The sequence below is a fragment of the Anser cygnoides genome, chromosome 1 (genome assembly GCF_040182565.1).
Source record: "Anser cygnoides isolate HZ-2024a breed goose chromosome 1, Taihu_goose_T2T_genome, whole genome shotgun sequence".
NCBI lineage: Eukaryota > Metazoa > Chordata > Aves > Anseriformes > Anatidae > Anser > Anser cygnoides.
Window position 1 is genome coordinate 101745742 of NC_089873.1, and position 12706 is coordinate 101758447.

At 41.1% G+C, this 12706-nt stretch overlaps 1 protein-coding gene across 2 annotated transcripts in view; it reads left to right on the forward strand.

The window, feature by feature from the left end:
* The first annotated feature begins 218 nt into the window (after window positions 1-218).
* CASR (calcium sensing receptor) overlaps window positions 219-12706 on the forward strand; it is a 73524-nt gene continuing 61036 nt past the window's right edge. The window contains exon 1 of one of the 2 annotated variants that reach the window (XM_067004325.1): window positions 219-333. The gene's annotated coding sequence lies outside the window, so the exon portion shown is untranslated. Of the gene's footprint in view, window positions 334-1000; window positions 1158-12706 lie in introns of those variants that run through there. The other variant, XM_048055164.2, reaches the window with a different exon arrangement.

The window sequence follows — 12706 nt, forward strand, 5'->3', positions numbered from 1 at the left end:
CTTCAGGATGAAAACTACCATACACTTTTAATATATTCTAAGTGTCACTCTCACCAGTACATTGAAAGTCTGACAACATTTTCATTGTTATTATCTTGGGAAAATTGAAACTAAACCCTTGGAACATATCCAGACCACTGGGGTTGAGCTGCAGAATGGCATAAGAATCTGAGTATAGAGCTACACGCAGCATGATATCTTAAAAAAAGCAGTAGAGATAAGCTTCAGATATACGCCTAAGAGATGAGCTTCAGATACAAACTGTGTAATGATCCCAAAAGATGGTGTGGCTCTCAACCAATGTTGAACTTTGGATGTGAAAAGAAGTGTAAGGTAAGTGCTAGCAAATACTGATGAAAACGTTTTTTTCTGTATTTTGTTTCTTAATATCCAAATAAATTGTCCATTTGGGTGAATAAAGCAAATGTGGGATTATATGTATGCACACAACCACACAACATTGTACAGACAGAGCTGAGGATTTTCTGTTTCGGAGATCCAGGTCTGGCACCGTCTTCACCGCATCAAGTTCAAGCAACAGGGGAAAAACAGGGAGCAGAAGGCTGGAGATTTCCCAGCGTGAACTGGGGTCCGACCCCGCTTCTACCCTCTGGAAAACGGAGCGAGGGATGCTTTCCTTCCCCACGGCAATATCCCCGCCACAGAGCTCCGGGCTCTGGTGCCAGCCCGGCGAGTGCCGGCACACACGCAGCACCCGGCGCATCGCTGCCCCGCGTGGGAACTTGCCCGTGGGGGCAGCCCCGCTGCAAAAAACCTTGGTGAAGCCGAGCAGAGGTGTCGGCTTCGCCCACCACCCCACGCCCGGCGGTGTGCCCGGTGCCCCGGCCGGGCTTTGCCGAGCCTCGGAGCGGGGCGCGCCCGGGCGGGTCCCCGCGGTCTCCGCCGCCCGCCCCGCCTGCGTGGCCCGTGGGAACGGGTCCGGGTGCCGGAGGCGGCGGGGAGGGCTGGGACGGGGCCCTGGCCAGGGGGTTCTCTCTCCCCCACCCCCCTCCTCCCCTCGCCGCCGGTTCCCGTGAGGCTGCAAGTGCCGCCGCGGCAGCTGGGGGGCCGGCGGGGGATGCTGCCGCCGCCCTGCCCAGCGCCGGAGTAAGGGCAGGCGCTGGTGGCGGCAGGAGCAGCCCCGGCGGAGGGACGAGGTGAGCGGGGAGCGGGGGCAAGGGGGCGGGTGAGCGCCCGGCAGCGGGGCCGGGGCGGGAAGCGTTGCCGCCGGGAGCAGCCCGCCCTTGCTGGGGGCTGGGGGCGCACGGTGAAGGGACGGGGCGCGGGGTCTGCTCCGTGCCCGGGAGGGGGGAGCCCGCAGGGCAGCGCAGCGCCGGGCTTGGGCTTTGGGTGTGCAGGAGAGCGGAGGAGCAGCGGGGTGGGGGAGCGAGTCGGGGCGACGGGGAGCGAGGGGCATCCCCGGCTGACTGAGCCCGGCCGGCAGTGCCGGATGCAGACGTAACTCTTCGGATGGACCCCCTCCGCCTCCCCTCCCCAAATCTGGGGCAGGGTGGCTTGTGGTACAGCTACGATCAGGCAAAAGAAGAGATCGCCGTAGAGCTCAGAGGTGTTTTCTCTGGCTGAAGTTATCTAGAAATAATATTGAGGCGAAGAACCGTAATTCATAACAAAACTTTGAAGAGCAACAGGTCGTTTTACTGAAATCACACGTGATGGGGAAAAATATCGCCTCAGGTTGTCCCGATAGAAAACAGCTAATAGTGATACCGTGTATACCGAATCATAAGTCTTGTTTGAGGAACTCCAAACAGTACTCAAAACAAATGTTACCGTACATCTGAAGAGATTTCAAAAAACTTAAGAGTCTTTCCTTAAAACCTTCATTCTTACTTCTTTGGATGTGGGATATGATCTTTAGAATTCATTTGATACATTTAATCGTTTGAAATGTTTCCGTTTTTGATGTTTTTCCAACCTGAAACAGACGGCCCAGTATGTTCAGACCTGCTCACTGTCAGGTTCTGCCCCCCCAAACCTGCCTCTGCGTGCTTACTGCACAAACTAGAATTAACCCTGCTGAACAACCCAGGCTGCACTCAGAGGAGCAGGAGACATAACGGACAAGCCAGTAACCCCACATATCCCAGCAGCACCAATGTGATGCTCCTGTTCTGTCATGGGTGTGGAGGAGAGTGGCTTTGCAAGTGCAGCCTTCCCTGATTTCTCAGTTTGGGTTGTGTCTCTATCACAGTCAGGACTTTTTTTGCCAGCTACTCGAGTTTCACCACCTGGTGTAAATGCAAAGAGGATGTGCTGGGAGGGGTGAGGTCAGGGGAATATTAGTGAGGCATTGCTAAGGCTAATTCCCAGACAGTGTAGTGTCCCTGAAAGTGTTTATGCTAATAGTAGGAATTAGAGTCCATAACTCCTGTTCTTGATTTAGGCTGGGGCTGGGCAGCTGTGGACTCTTCCCTCTCTGTCCTGCCTTTCTGCAGTCTCACCAAGCTGCATTACTAAGCTCTCCTTTCAATGAGAAATGCAAGTTCCAGCCCACGGGACAGGATCCGGTCCTGCTCCCAGTGAATTTTCTGGGATGTGGTCATTGATCTCAGTGTTGTGGTGTCTGTATCCATAGTTCTTTTTTAGTTGTGAGAGGGGAAAAATATGGTTAGGATGATTATTAAGAATATTTTTGCCAAGGTTTACTGAATGGCAGTAAAAGGATCTGATGCCTGTTCAGAGGAAACATTTGAAGTCACCTACATATTTCCTAGGGTGATCCCAACTTAGTGCAAAGTGTGTGTTGGATCTCATTGCAGTATTTGACACCGAACTGTCCACCTATAATTTTTTCTAAGGTTAGTGGCAGAATGGGTGGCATCCAGGCAAAATTTTGGCATTGTTCTCAAAGCAGCAGTAGAGTGATATTGATGGAGAAGATTGTTTAGTTACTTTCCACAGTAAATTTTAAGGCTCAGTGGAAGATTCCAGGTCTGTCAGTCTGACATGCTTTGCACCATTCTCAAAAATAAATGCTTTCTTGATATTAGATTACCTTGTTAGAATTATCTTCTGAAATATAAGCAAAAATGTCAAATGAGACAGTAAGAGCTTTTCAGTATGCTCCCATCCCATCTGCATGTGTACTGGTGGCTGCAAACTACCTCTTCTGCATAAGTTGATGGACTTTCTCTGTCACTTATTAACTGCAAGAGTGAGGAATGCTTTACCTGCACTAATTTGTGCCAAGGATTGCAAGAACATTATTAATACTCAAAGTAGATTGAGGAGGGCATTGACAGAGTGGTAGCTCTAGTATCAAAATCTTCTCTTCTGATATATCAGGGCTAATTCCATATGAACACATTTTATTCAGTTGAGAAAGTTAGGATGACTGAATTGCTCAGCTCACAAAATATGAGAGATTGTAATCTTTTCATGTGTATGTGAAATGCAAGTGAGAGCAATATGATCTAGTGACTTAATTCTAAAGACAATTCCAGAACTTGTTCTGGGTTTGGACACCGACCTTGAGCAAACTATTTCCTTTCAGTTTTCCTGTTTCAAAAGTGGGGTTAAGGACAGCATTTTATGTGGTCTTGTTGGAAACATCTCATCTAGAAATAGGGTTTTTTAAAGCACAATTGAATTTCCATGCCAAAAACTCTGTATTGTTTCAAAGCCTAATTACCATATGGGAACATGAAAGCAAAGGGAAGTTTCAGAATTTTCTGGTCCTTTTTCCCACCATGTTGAGGAGGTTTCAATTGACTGCTGTGGTGCATAGGATCATGTGACTGCTTCGGTTTTGCATTCTTCAAGTGGATCTTACAACTAGGTCCCCTGTATCTGAAACTAGCTTTACTGATCAAAATCCTGTTTGCAATTGGAGGGAAAACTTCATGCTACTTAACTTGATACTTTCTAATCATCTGTAGTTAGCTTGGGGCACTTGGCATTGACATATTAACTTATTTCTGCATACAATTCATTGCACTGATGCTGAGTACTTTGGTGGACAAGATGCTGAACACGTGGGTGAGTGTATGATATGGGTATGGCAGTTAGTAAGTGCCTGGGTTGTTGGGTTTTTGAAAAATGTGTGGCTGGGGTGGGAGGAGGCTTTGGGTTTGTTTTTGTTGTTGTTTTGTTGTTTTGTTTTTAACACAAGTGTGACATTGTAGATACAGTCCTGCAGCATTCTCTTATGCAGAGAGTAAAGGCCATTGTGCTGTGTCCTAAGTCTGGAAGTAGATTTGAACCATTGCTCCCCAGGACTTCTCTAAGTGTAAGTACTCATGTTTATGGTGGCACTTCACATGCTAAGAGTGTCCATTCCAACACCCACCATTTTGCTGCATTGCATTGGGAATGGGAACTTGTGGTGGCAGATAAAAAGAGAAGAAGAAAAAAAAGCCAGAGAAAAGAAAGAAGGAAGGAAGAGAAAAGAGACAGGAGCAAGGGTAGCAGTAATTCTAGCAAAGAGAATATTTTCCAGTGAGCAATTCTAAATGTGATGTAAAAAATAACAACTGAAAGTTTTATTTTACTACACAGAGCCCAGATTCTTCCTTTGATCTCTGTGCAAGCTTCCTTTTGGCATCTGTGGGAGATCAGTGGAAAGAGGGGAGTGTGTAGTCTTGAATTTATGATGCAGCCCATGAACAGTCATGAAACATAATTCAGTCCTCTCCAAAAATGAATACATAGCTGTGAGTCAGCTAGGAAGGTACACTGATGGTCCTGAAATAAAAAATAAAAATAAAAAAGAAACTCAGTCTCTTCAGAGACATCTCACCACCAAAATAATAGATAAGCCATCTGAATATACTGCTCATTGCAACTAAAATGTTGGCATCTGTTGAAATTAGCTCACTCTCTCTGCTACTGTCTGCAGGAATTCCTTTGTATGCTTGATTTGTGTAATAGTGTACACAAATAGACTATTTTTGAGATTTTTACTGGTAGTCAGCATCTAGAAACACAGTTACTTCAGCTTAATAAGGTAGGAGTGCATTAAATGGCCCATAATGAGTAACAAGAAATTCTCTACGCTTCCTTAAATTACAGGATCTGCAAATTTTAGTTTATTCTTAGTTTAGATTATTAGTAAATTTTAATAGTTGCACTTAAAACTTACAATTAGCAATATATGAGGGTTAAGCGATATTAACAGATGCACCAACTACTCTGAGCAAACCAAATATACAAGAATTCATATAACTCTAGTCAGTTGACTTCAGATGTTAATCATGAATAATCAAAGAACGTTTCTACTTATCTACAGAAAGTTTGCTCTAAGAAAGTTTGCATCAGGTTTGACACCTGATGCTTCTGTTTCTTTATTGTGCCGCTAATATACTTGAACGCTTGATATTTTGAGTTAAAATATTGGGAAACTAAGTTCTTTGGGATCCTTTACATACCTCTTATGAGAAACAGAACATTCAGGAGCAACCCAAAGCAAAGTCTAACATTAAATTGTTGGTGTAAATCACCTCTGCTGTAAAAAGCCCTCCCCACGTTCTGCTTTCAGTCTGCAAGTCCTTCTAGCACCATGATACTGCTCAGAGCAGTGTGCTGGGTTTTGCAAGCAGCAGGGCTGCTGACATGTTGCTGTTACCATCACTTCTCTCAGGAGGGCATGTCAGAAACCAGAATACTCGTCTATAATGTGCTCTGCAAACAGAAAAAGAGCTGGTCCTTGTTATAAAGTGCTGAGATTTTCCCAGGCAGATTAGGTGAAGGAGGTGAAAGACATTTTATCTTTTCATTTCCTGTCATCATCTCTTCAGGGCAGAGTTTAACAGATATAGTCCTTTCCTCCAACTACCAAATAAACTGCATTTTCTGCTTTCTGTTCTCTGTGCTTTGTTTTCATTTTGCAACATTGCTTGAAAAGGTGACATTCATTCCCCATTTCTGTTTTTCCATCCTTTGTCTTACCAGTGGCATGACACCATTAATTAAGCATTTGTTTGAGAAGTTGCTTTGTTTGAGAATTGCCTGTGCAAAAGGAACACCACTGAAGATAAGCTGTTGGAGGCATGTAGTATTATGGAGAGATTTCCTCCAGCCCCATTACTCCTAGCTCCTCTAGCACCAACTGGAAGCATGAGCAGGTGATGGAGATGGGAGCAACTGACTGTCTCAGTGAATGTGCAGCAGATCTGTGCCTCTTACACTAGCTTTTAGTGTCAAAGTGTTCAGCAAATTTAGAAGGTCTTCAGGAGCATCCACTCATGGCTGCATTCACATGGTCCATTGCACACAGATCTCCGCAGAGGCAAGGCAGAAAGAGAGCATGGGCTTTGGTGATGATGGGGTTCACCAGTGAAGTTACAGATTGGGGACAGAGCTAACAGATTTCGTGTTCATCCAGCATTACTTAAATTCATCTTTGAGAAGCCTGAGATGATGTAGATCTTGCACACAATTTCATCAACACCCCTCCCTCTTCCCAAAAATGTTCAGGGTCCTTTAAAATACACAGTGACTGTCATTTTAGATGCACAACAGTACACTGCCTAGCCCACAGCTGCTGTGTCCTGGAAGGGTACGGATCTTCTGTAAGTTTGGTGTTATCTCTGCCAGGCTGGTGCAGTTTTCTCTGATATTCTAACAGCACACTGTGTAGGCAGGTTTAAGTATCGAAAACAGTGTCTCAGTAGTTGGTGCTTTTGGCAGGGATTGCCTTCTAATTCCCATCTTTTTTTCACCTCTCACCTCATTGCTATCACATACAATGCACATTTCTGCTCTGTTCTTTGGCCTCACTTGAGAATTGTTGGAAGCTCTATGGGTCTACACGCACCACATGCAGTCCACTATGGTAGCTGTTTTCAAGGTGAACTGCTTAGCTGCATGCATTTTTAAATATTTTGAACATTGTTCAATTGGTATTTGTAAGGAACTTCTGACTAACCCTGAGCGAGCCAGCCATCCAAGCCCTGCAATACTAACCTAGTTTTCAGATCTATCTTTCTTTGTTTAAATTTTACAACATATTCTACCTGTAGCCTTTGAGGAGGAATTTAACTAAACCATATCCAGTCTACATCAAGCAGTACACTCACTCTATGCCATGCACTGGGGCAGCTTGCTCAGATGTTGTTCTCTCTATACAAGGGTTTTGAAAGTATTTTGAATAATGGAAGTAGTTCCTTCCAGGAGACTTCATATTAGAAAGGCAACAGTTCCCAAAGGACAACTAAGGACAACTAACCTACACCACATTTAAGTCCCACAAATACCATGTGTCATGGTATTTGTGGGACTTCATATTCATATACTTTGCAAGACTGTCATATTCTTGCATAAATGATAAAACATCAAATGCTGCTGATGAGTTTTCTCCATTTAGTAGCCTTCAGTCTAGGGAAAAAGCATAGATTTATAAACCAAGATGTAATCCTAAATCTTCCGCTGCTTTTATTATGATTCCAGGCAACCTGCCTACAGTCCTTATTTTACCATAGGAAGACAACTGTAATTCTTCTGTTTTATGAATTAGAGATTGAAGGGGCTGGATCTAGTTAGTGGATGACAACCTGGATATAAAGTTGGTTTCTAAACAACAGAAATAGTTTCTACCCATTGCACCACAACATCCTTTAAATACATCACTCTATATGTTACCCTTGTCTAAAACATTGTAATAAGGACACAAACATTAATAGCAACAGTGATGTGTGAATCTATAGGTGAATGTAAAGGCATGAATTTTTGATATGATTTAGACTTATGTTTTCAATAAATACACCAATAAGAGATTCTGCTGCTTTTACTTCCCAGGACAGTGTTAGGTTGAGTAATTGTACCAGCTAGCAAAGGTAAACTGCTGCTTCCATTTCTTGGAAGGCTTGTTTGCACATTTAATGGTATCTGATGTATCATGTCCATTTTCATGGACATTTGCATACCTACACCTCTGAAAAGCTATCAAAAATCTCTGCTTAATCTTAAGGAGAAGCCTTTGCCCTCCTCTCTCCACAGTTAGATCAGAGCATGTATTTTGAATATGCTGCCTCGAAGCTTTCAGTTTGAGAACTTTGGCACAGTCTCTCTATGAAGAGGTGCAGGAGGCATAGCGTCAATGTGTTAGCATGCAGAGAAGATATCTTTACCATCCAGGGCTAGGCAGCATCTGAGTGATACTTTGAGGGTGGAAAAATTTCTGTGCCTGAAGTGGGTAACAAGTATCTCAGGAACATTTGAGCATTTGAGCTTCAGTTCCTTGGTATTAATAACTGCAACTGCTTCCTCTTCTGGACTGTCTGCAACATTTACTGTATTTGTTTCACTGTACTTATGTGTTGACATTTCGATCCACGACCATGAGAGTTAGAAGTGTTTAATTTAACTGGAAATTGTGATTCAAGTTAAAACACCTGGTTCCTGATCAACAAAGTCACAGGTACATTCTTGCTGAGTTCGTGCTCTGACCATAGATGTATCTGTAGCTCTATGTCTGGAATCTCATACAGGCAGAGTCTATCAACTTTTATTGGAAAGAGCCAGATTGAAGCAGAGTAAGTCTATGAGGTTGTTTTGCTGTAGCTATTGTTGTTGCTTTCATAAAGTTTATTTAAGTTTTCATTTGGGGCGAGGAAGTATTTTATGACGGAAGAGCAACAAATATTGGGTGCAAGGTACTCTGAATGGGGAGGAGTTTAATACAACTAGAAATACTGATACATTCTGGTGAGGGTCATGGATGAAATATATGGGGAGAAGAGGTACAGAGGTTCTCCATGTTGTTGGACACCTTCCATGCAATGATAGAGCTGAAAGAATTTAGGTAGGGGCCTGGATCTAGCCAGATTTCAGTACCTGTCAAACTGGAATTGCTCTGGTTGAATTTAGATGTCTGACATTATGTCTACAGTGCTCAACAAGGTAGCTGGGAAGAGTAGTGTGATGAGAGGTCCTGCAGTGGTACCTCTAAAACCAGCAGTAGCGAGAGGGTCTGGAGCAGCTGTTGAATCCTGAAAAGAAGCAACCGTGGGTGGGAGTTGAGGTAGGCACACCACTGGCACTGCCTGCTCTCTTACAGACCTGTCCAAGTGAAATGTGAAAAGAACTTTGTACCTTTCATGGCTATGGGAGTGTGCGGGGTCACTGAGGTAAAACTAAGGACTGCAAGCCTGAGTGCTCCCCGTTTGCTATTTGTGTAAGGATATCACAACTTTTTTGTATTTAATATGTTGTTCCTTTCTCTCCTAATAAACTGTTCCTTGCTCTGTACATCAGCACATTATTTGTAGGAGTAGACTTACTGCCTCTTAATGACTCTGAGGAGTAACACTTAGTTGCCATGATTCTAGGTAAGGACTTGAGTTGGTGATGGCTGCATTTGACAACATTTTTTAAGAACCTGTGGGGTGGTGACAGTGCGTGGCAAATGATACTAAAAATCCAAAACCACAATATTAAAAGCCATAGTTTAGGTACTGACATACTCTCCTCTGAATGACATCCTGGGAGAAGAGATTATTGACAAAGATTATTACTGTGGAATAGATTATTTTAATGCCACTATATCAAAGTAATTTAAAGATTTTATTCTGAAATGTCTTCTTCCTGAAAGTTTTATGGTTTTGCCAAATTATCTCTCATGTAAGCAATACTGTGATATCTTTACCGTTTGCGATTTTTAGAGTGAAATTTTATTCTGGGATGTGATTTCTAATAGTCCCATTTTCTTATTCAATACATCTGTTGTTATATTTATCAAGGTGAGAGCTGCACTTACAAAAGAAAAAAACGCATCCTGAGCGCTGTGGTTTCTATTAGCATTGCAAAACAAACAGAGCTGACACAACTATTTGTACCCTCTCTCTTCATTAGCATTGCCTAGAAAATTACTGACTTTTAAGTGGCAGTTGTAACACCAGACAGGAGAATATGGAAGAGCATAGGTGACACTGAGGGCACAATTTGTTCTAACAACTTGTTGTTGTTGTTGTTAACAATTTGCAGACTGGAAGGTAATCTTGGAGCAATGACCATTAAAAATAATAATATATTACAAATTATGAAGTGAATGCACTTGCACACAGTACATGGAATATTAAGATTTTGTTTTTATCATAGCTTTTTAAAAAAGCCCTACATTATGTGGCCTTGTCTGAAAGCTCTCCTCGTAGTAAATCACAGCATATTTAAATAGCTGCCTCAGAAACAAGAAGATATGGCTGAATTGATCCAGGATTTGAACATAAAATTCTAGACAGTAAAAACCATTGACAATGGCTTGGCATCCAATATTGTCTTTCATCAAAAGATCTGAAAAAGCTTTTTAAAATGTATAATTACAACATAATGGGTTTACGTTTTGTATCAAGGATTATCAAAATATAAAAAATATACAACAATAATTTTCAGATCTCTATTGTTGGGTACTCGTGTTCATATTATGATTCATGTTATTGGTCTAAATATGGGTTTAGATGGCAGTTTGCGTTCGAGTTTGAAAGTGGTCTGATTTCCAGGCCCAAAGATGACAGGGAGAATTTTCCGTGAGCATATAAAACATTTAAAAACCTATTTTATTTATTTTTGCCCACTGATATCTGTGCTCTTGAATTTCTTTTTTGCTTTAAATAATTTGTCTTTACTTCAGTTTGTAGTCACCAGCTAACAAAGCCCTATCATGGTTAAGCTAATAATGTAGCATCTTCTTCAGAAGCAAAGCAACTAGTAAAGTTATTCAGGCAACATTACAGCAACAATAACGAGGAAAGAAAAAGGACATAATTACCGGTTAAGCGTCTAACATAGCAGTGCCGTTGTGTACCCAACAATGCACATTTCCTCCTAGGTTAAGTATTTTGGGTGAGCAAGAGTTCAGGTCCTGTTGGAGAAAGGGATTATGAGATACATCTCTCTTACTTAAAGAAACAGTTTCACTAATAAAGCTGACAGTGGGGTTAGGTAACTCATGCTCTAATCTTTTTCTTTTGGTATTGTGGACTGATAGAAGTCAAAGATGAACACAGTGACCCTAAGGGATCTCTCTGCTTTGCCTATGTACTTTGTCCAGTTTAAATTTAAGTGTTCTCATCTTAATATTTTGTCGCTTTTCATCCAAAAAGTTTGTGGATTACAGTTTTAAGTTGTTTCTAAAATTTAGAGACCAATCTCCTGAGTACCTGCTAACTCCCTTAACTTTTTCTGTAATTAGAGAAAATACCCATGGGAGTTAAAGATAACCTTCCCCCAGTGGTACTCAGTTGTTAAAAACCCTGTCGGAATCATGGGCAACTGAGTGATACAGAGTGATCCTGTAGTTATACAGCAGCATGCAGGGCTGAAGCTGGCCTCCCTGTTTATTACTGGATTTGGGGAAATGCAAAGATGTCATAAAGTTATTTCTGTTTCACCCCATCCCATCTGGCCTTATGCCAAGAACATCTTGGAGAATCTGGGCATGACTTGTACAGCAACATTTACTTAACGTGTAATTGTTTGTTGCAGCTCGTAGTTCCTCCTCAGTTAAATGTTTAACCTACAGGTTGTAACAGATGCCGAGATTCATTGCTTTCCACTATCTTTATTTTTCATTAATAAAGTAATAAAATAATTTTATACATGTATTGTGTAGATCTTAAAAAGGTAAAAAATAAATCTGTCTTCCACTGCTTACTTAGTTTGCAAGTCTTGACAGTTTCTTGGAGTCCTGACATCTGTTTATCCTGGTGCATGTTTACAGTGCAACTTAAATGGTTTAGAATAATCATTATATGAAAAAAATATATAGATTTCCTCACTCTGAACAAAATTTATAACTATATCAAATGGCAGGTCTAATCCTAACTCTGATTCAATATACCTCTATTTTTCCTATGACTGAAGAAACAGAAAGATCTTGTGGTTCTTCTGCAGATTGTTAAATGAACTATCCTACAACCATTTCTTCCAAAAAATTCTGCATGCTCCAAGATACTACAGTGATACTTACAAAATGATAATAACAGCTGCTTGACATGATATTATTCTAGGAATACTGTATGAGTGTATAAATAAAAATTATATGATAATGCAAATCTCATCTAATTGAAAAATGAAACAATGGACAAATAGATCTGTACAGACTTTAGCTCATGCTGTGGAGCTGAGCTAGCTAATTTTTCAGTTCAGTTCTAGTTCAGGTGCTGCCATGACAGAAGTTGTTTGAACTCATTTAAACAAAGAGGCAAAATAATCATTCAGGTTCAGCTCGGATTTGGAGAAAAGCTCCTGCTCTTGCATCCTAATTCCAGAATCATTTAATCACACATAAGTAATCAGATTATTACTAATAGAATATAAGTAAAATTAATAGCAGATTTTGAAATTTTAATTAACTTTACACAGATTTAATACTTATTTATAAATTTTTATCAGTAGTAAATTTCCTTCATGTATTGTTCACTATTCCGTAGTCTTAAAATATTATTAGTTTAGAAGTTAGAAAACATCTATGCAACTAATGGATCCTTTCAAGGTTACATGATACCAAGAGAAAGAAATTTTCTTATTTTTCTGAACAACCCTTTTGTATTCACAAAATAGAATAGAGCTTGAACCAGACATGCTACTTCAACTTTGTCTTTACCTGCCTTTTGAGCATTTCAGGTAATCTATGTTATTTAAAAATTGGTATTAAAATAATAATAAATAAATAAATAAAATATCTTTAACTATAATAATCATATGAATGCATTACATTGAACATGCTTTGAAAAATAGTTTAGAGATTATG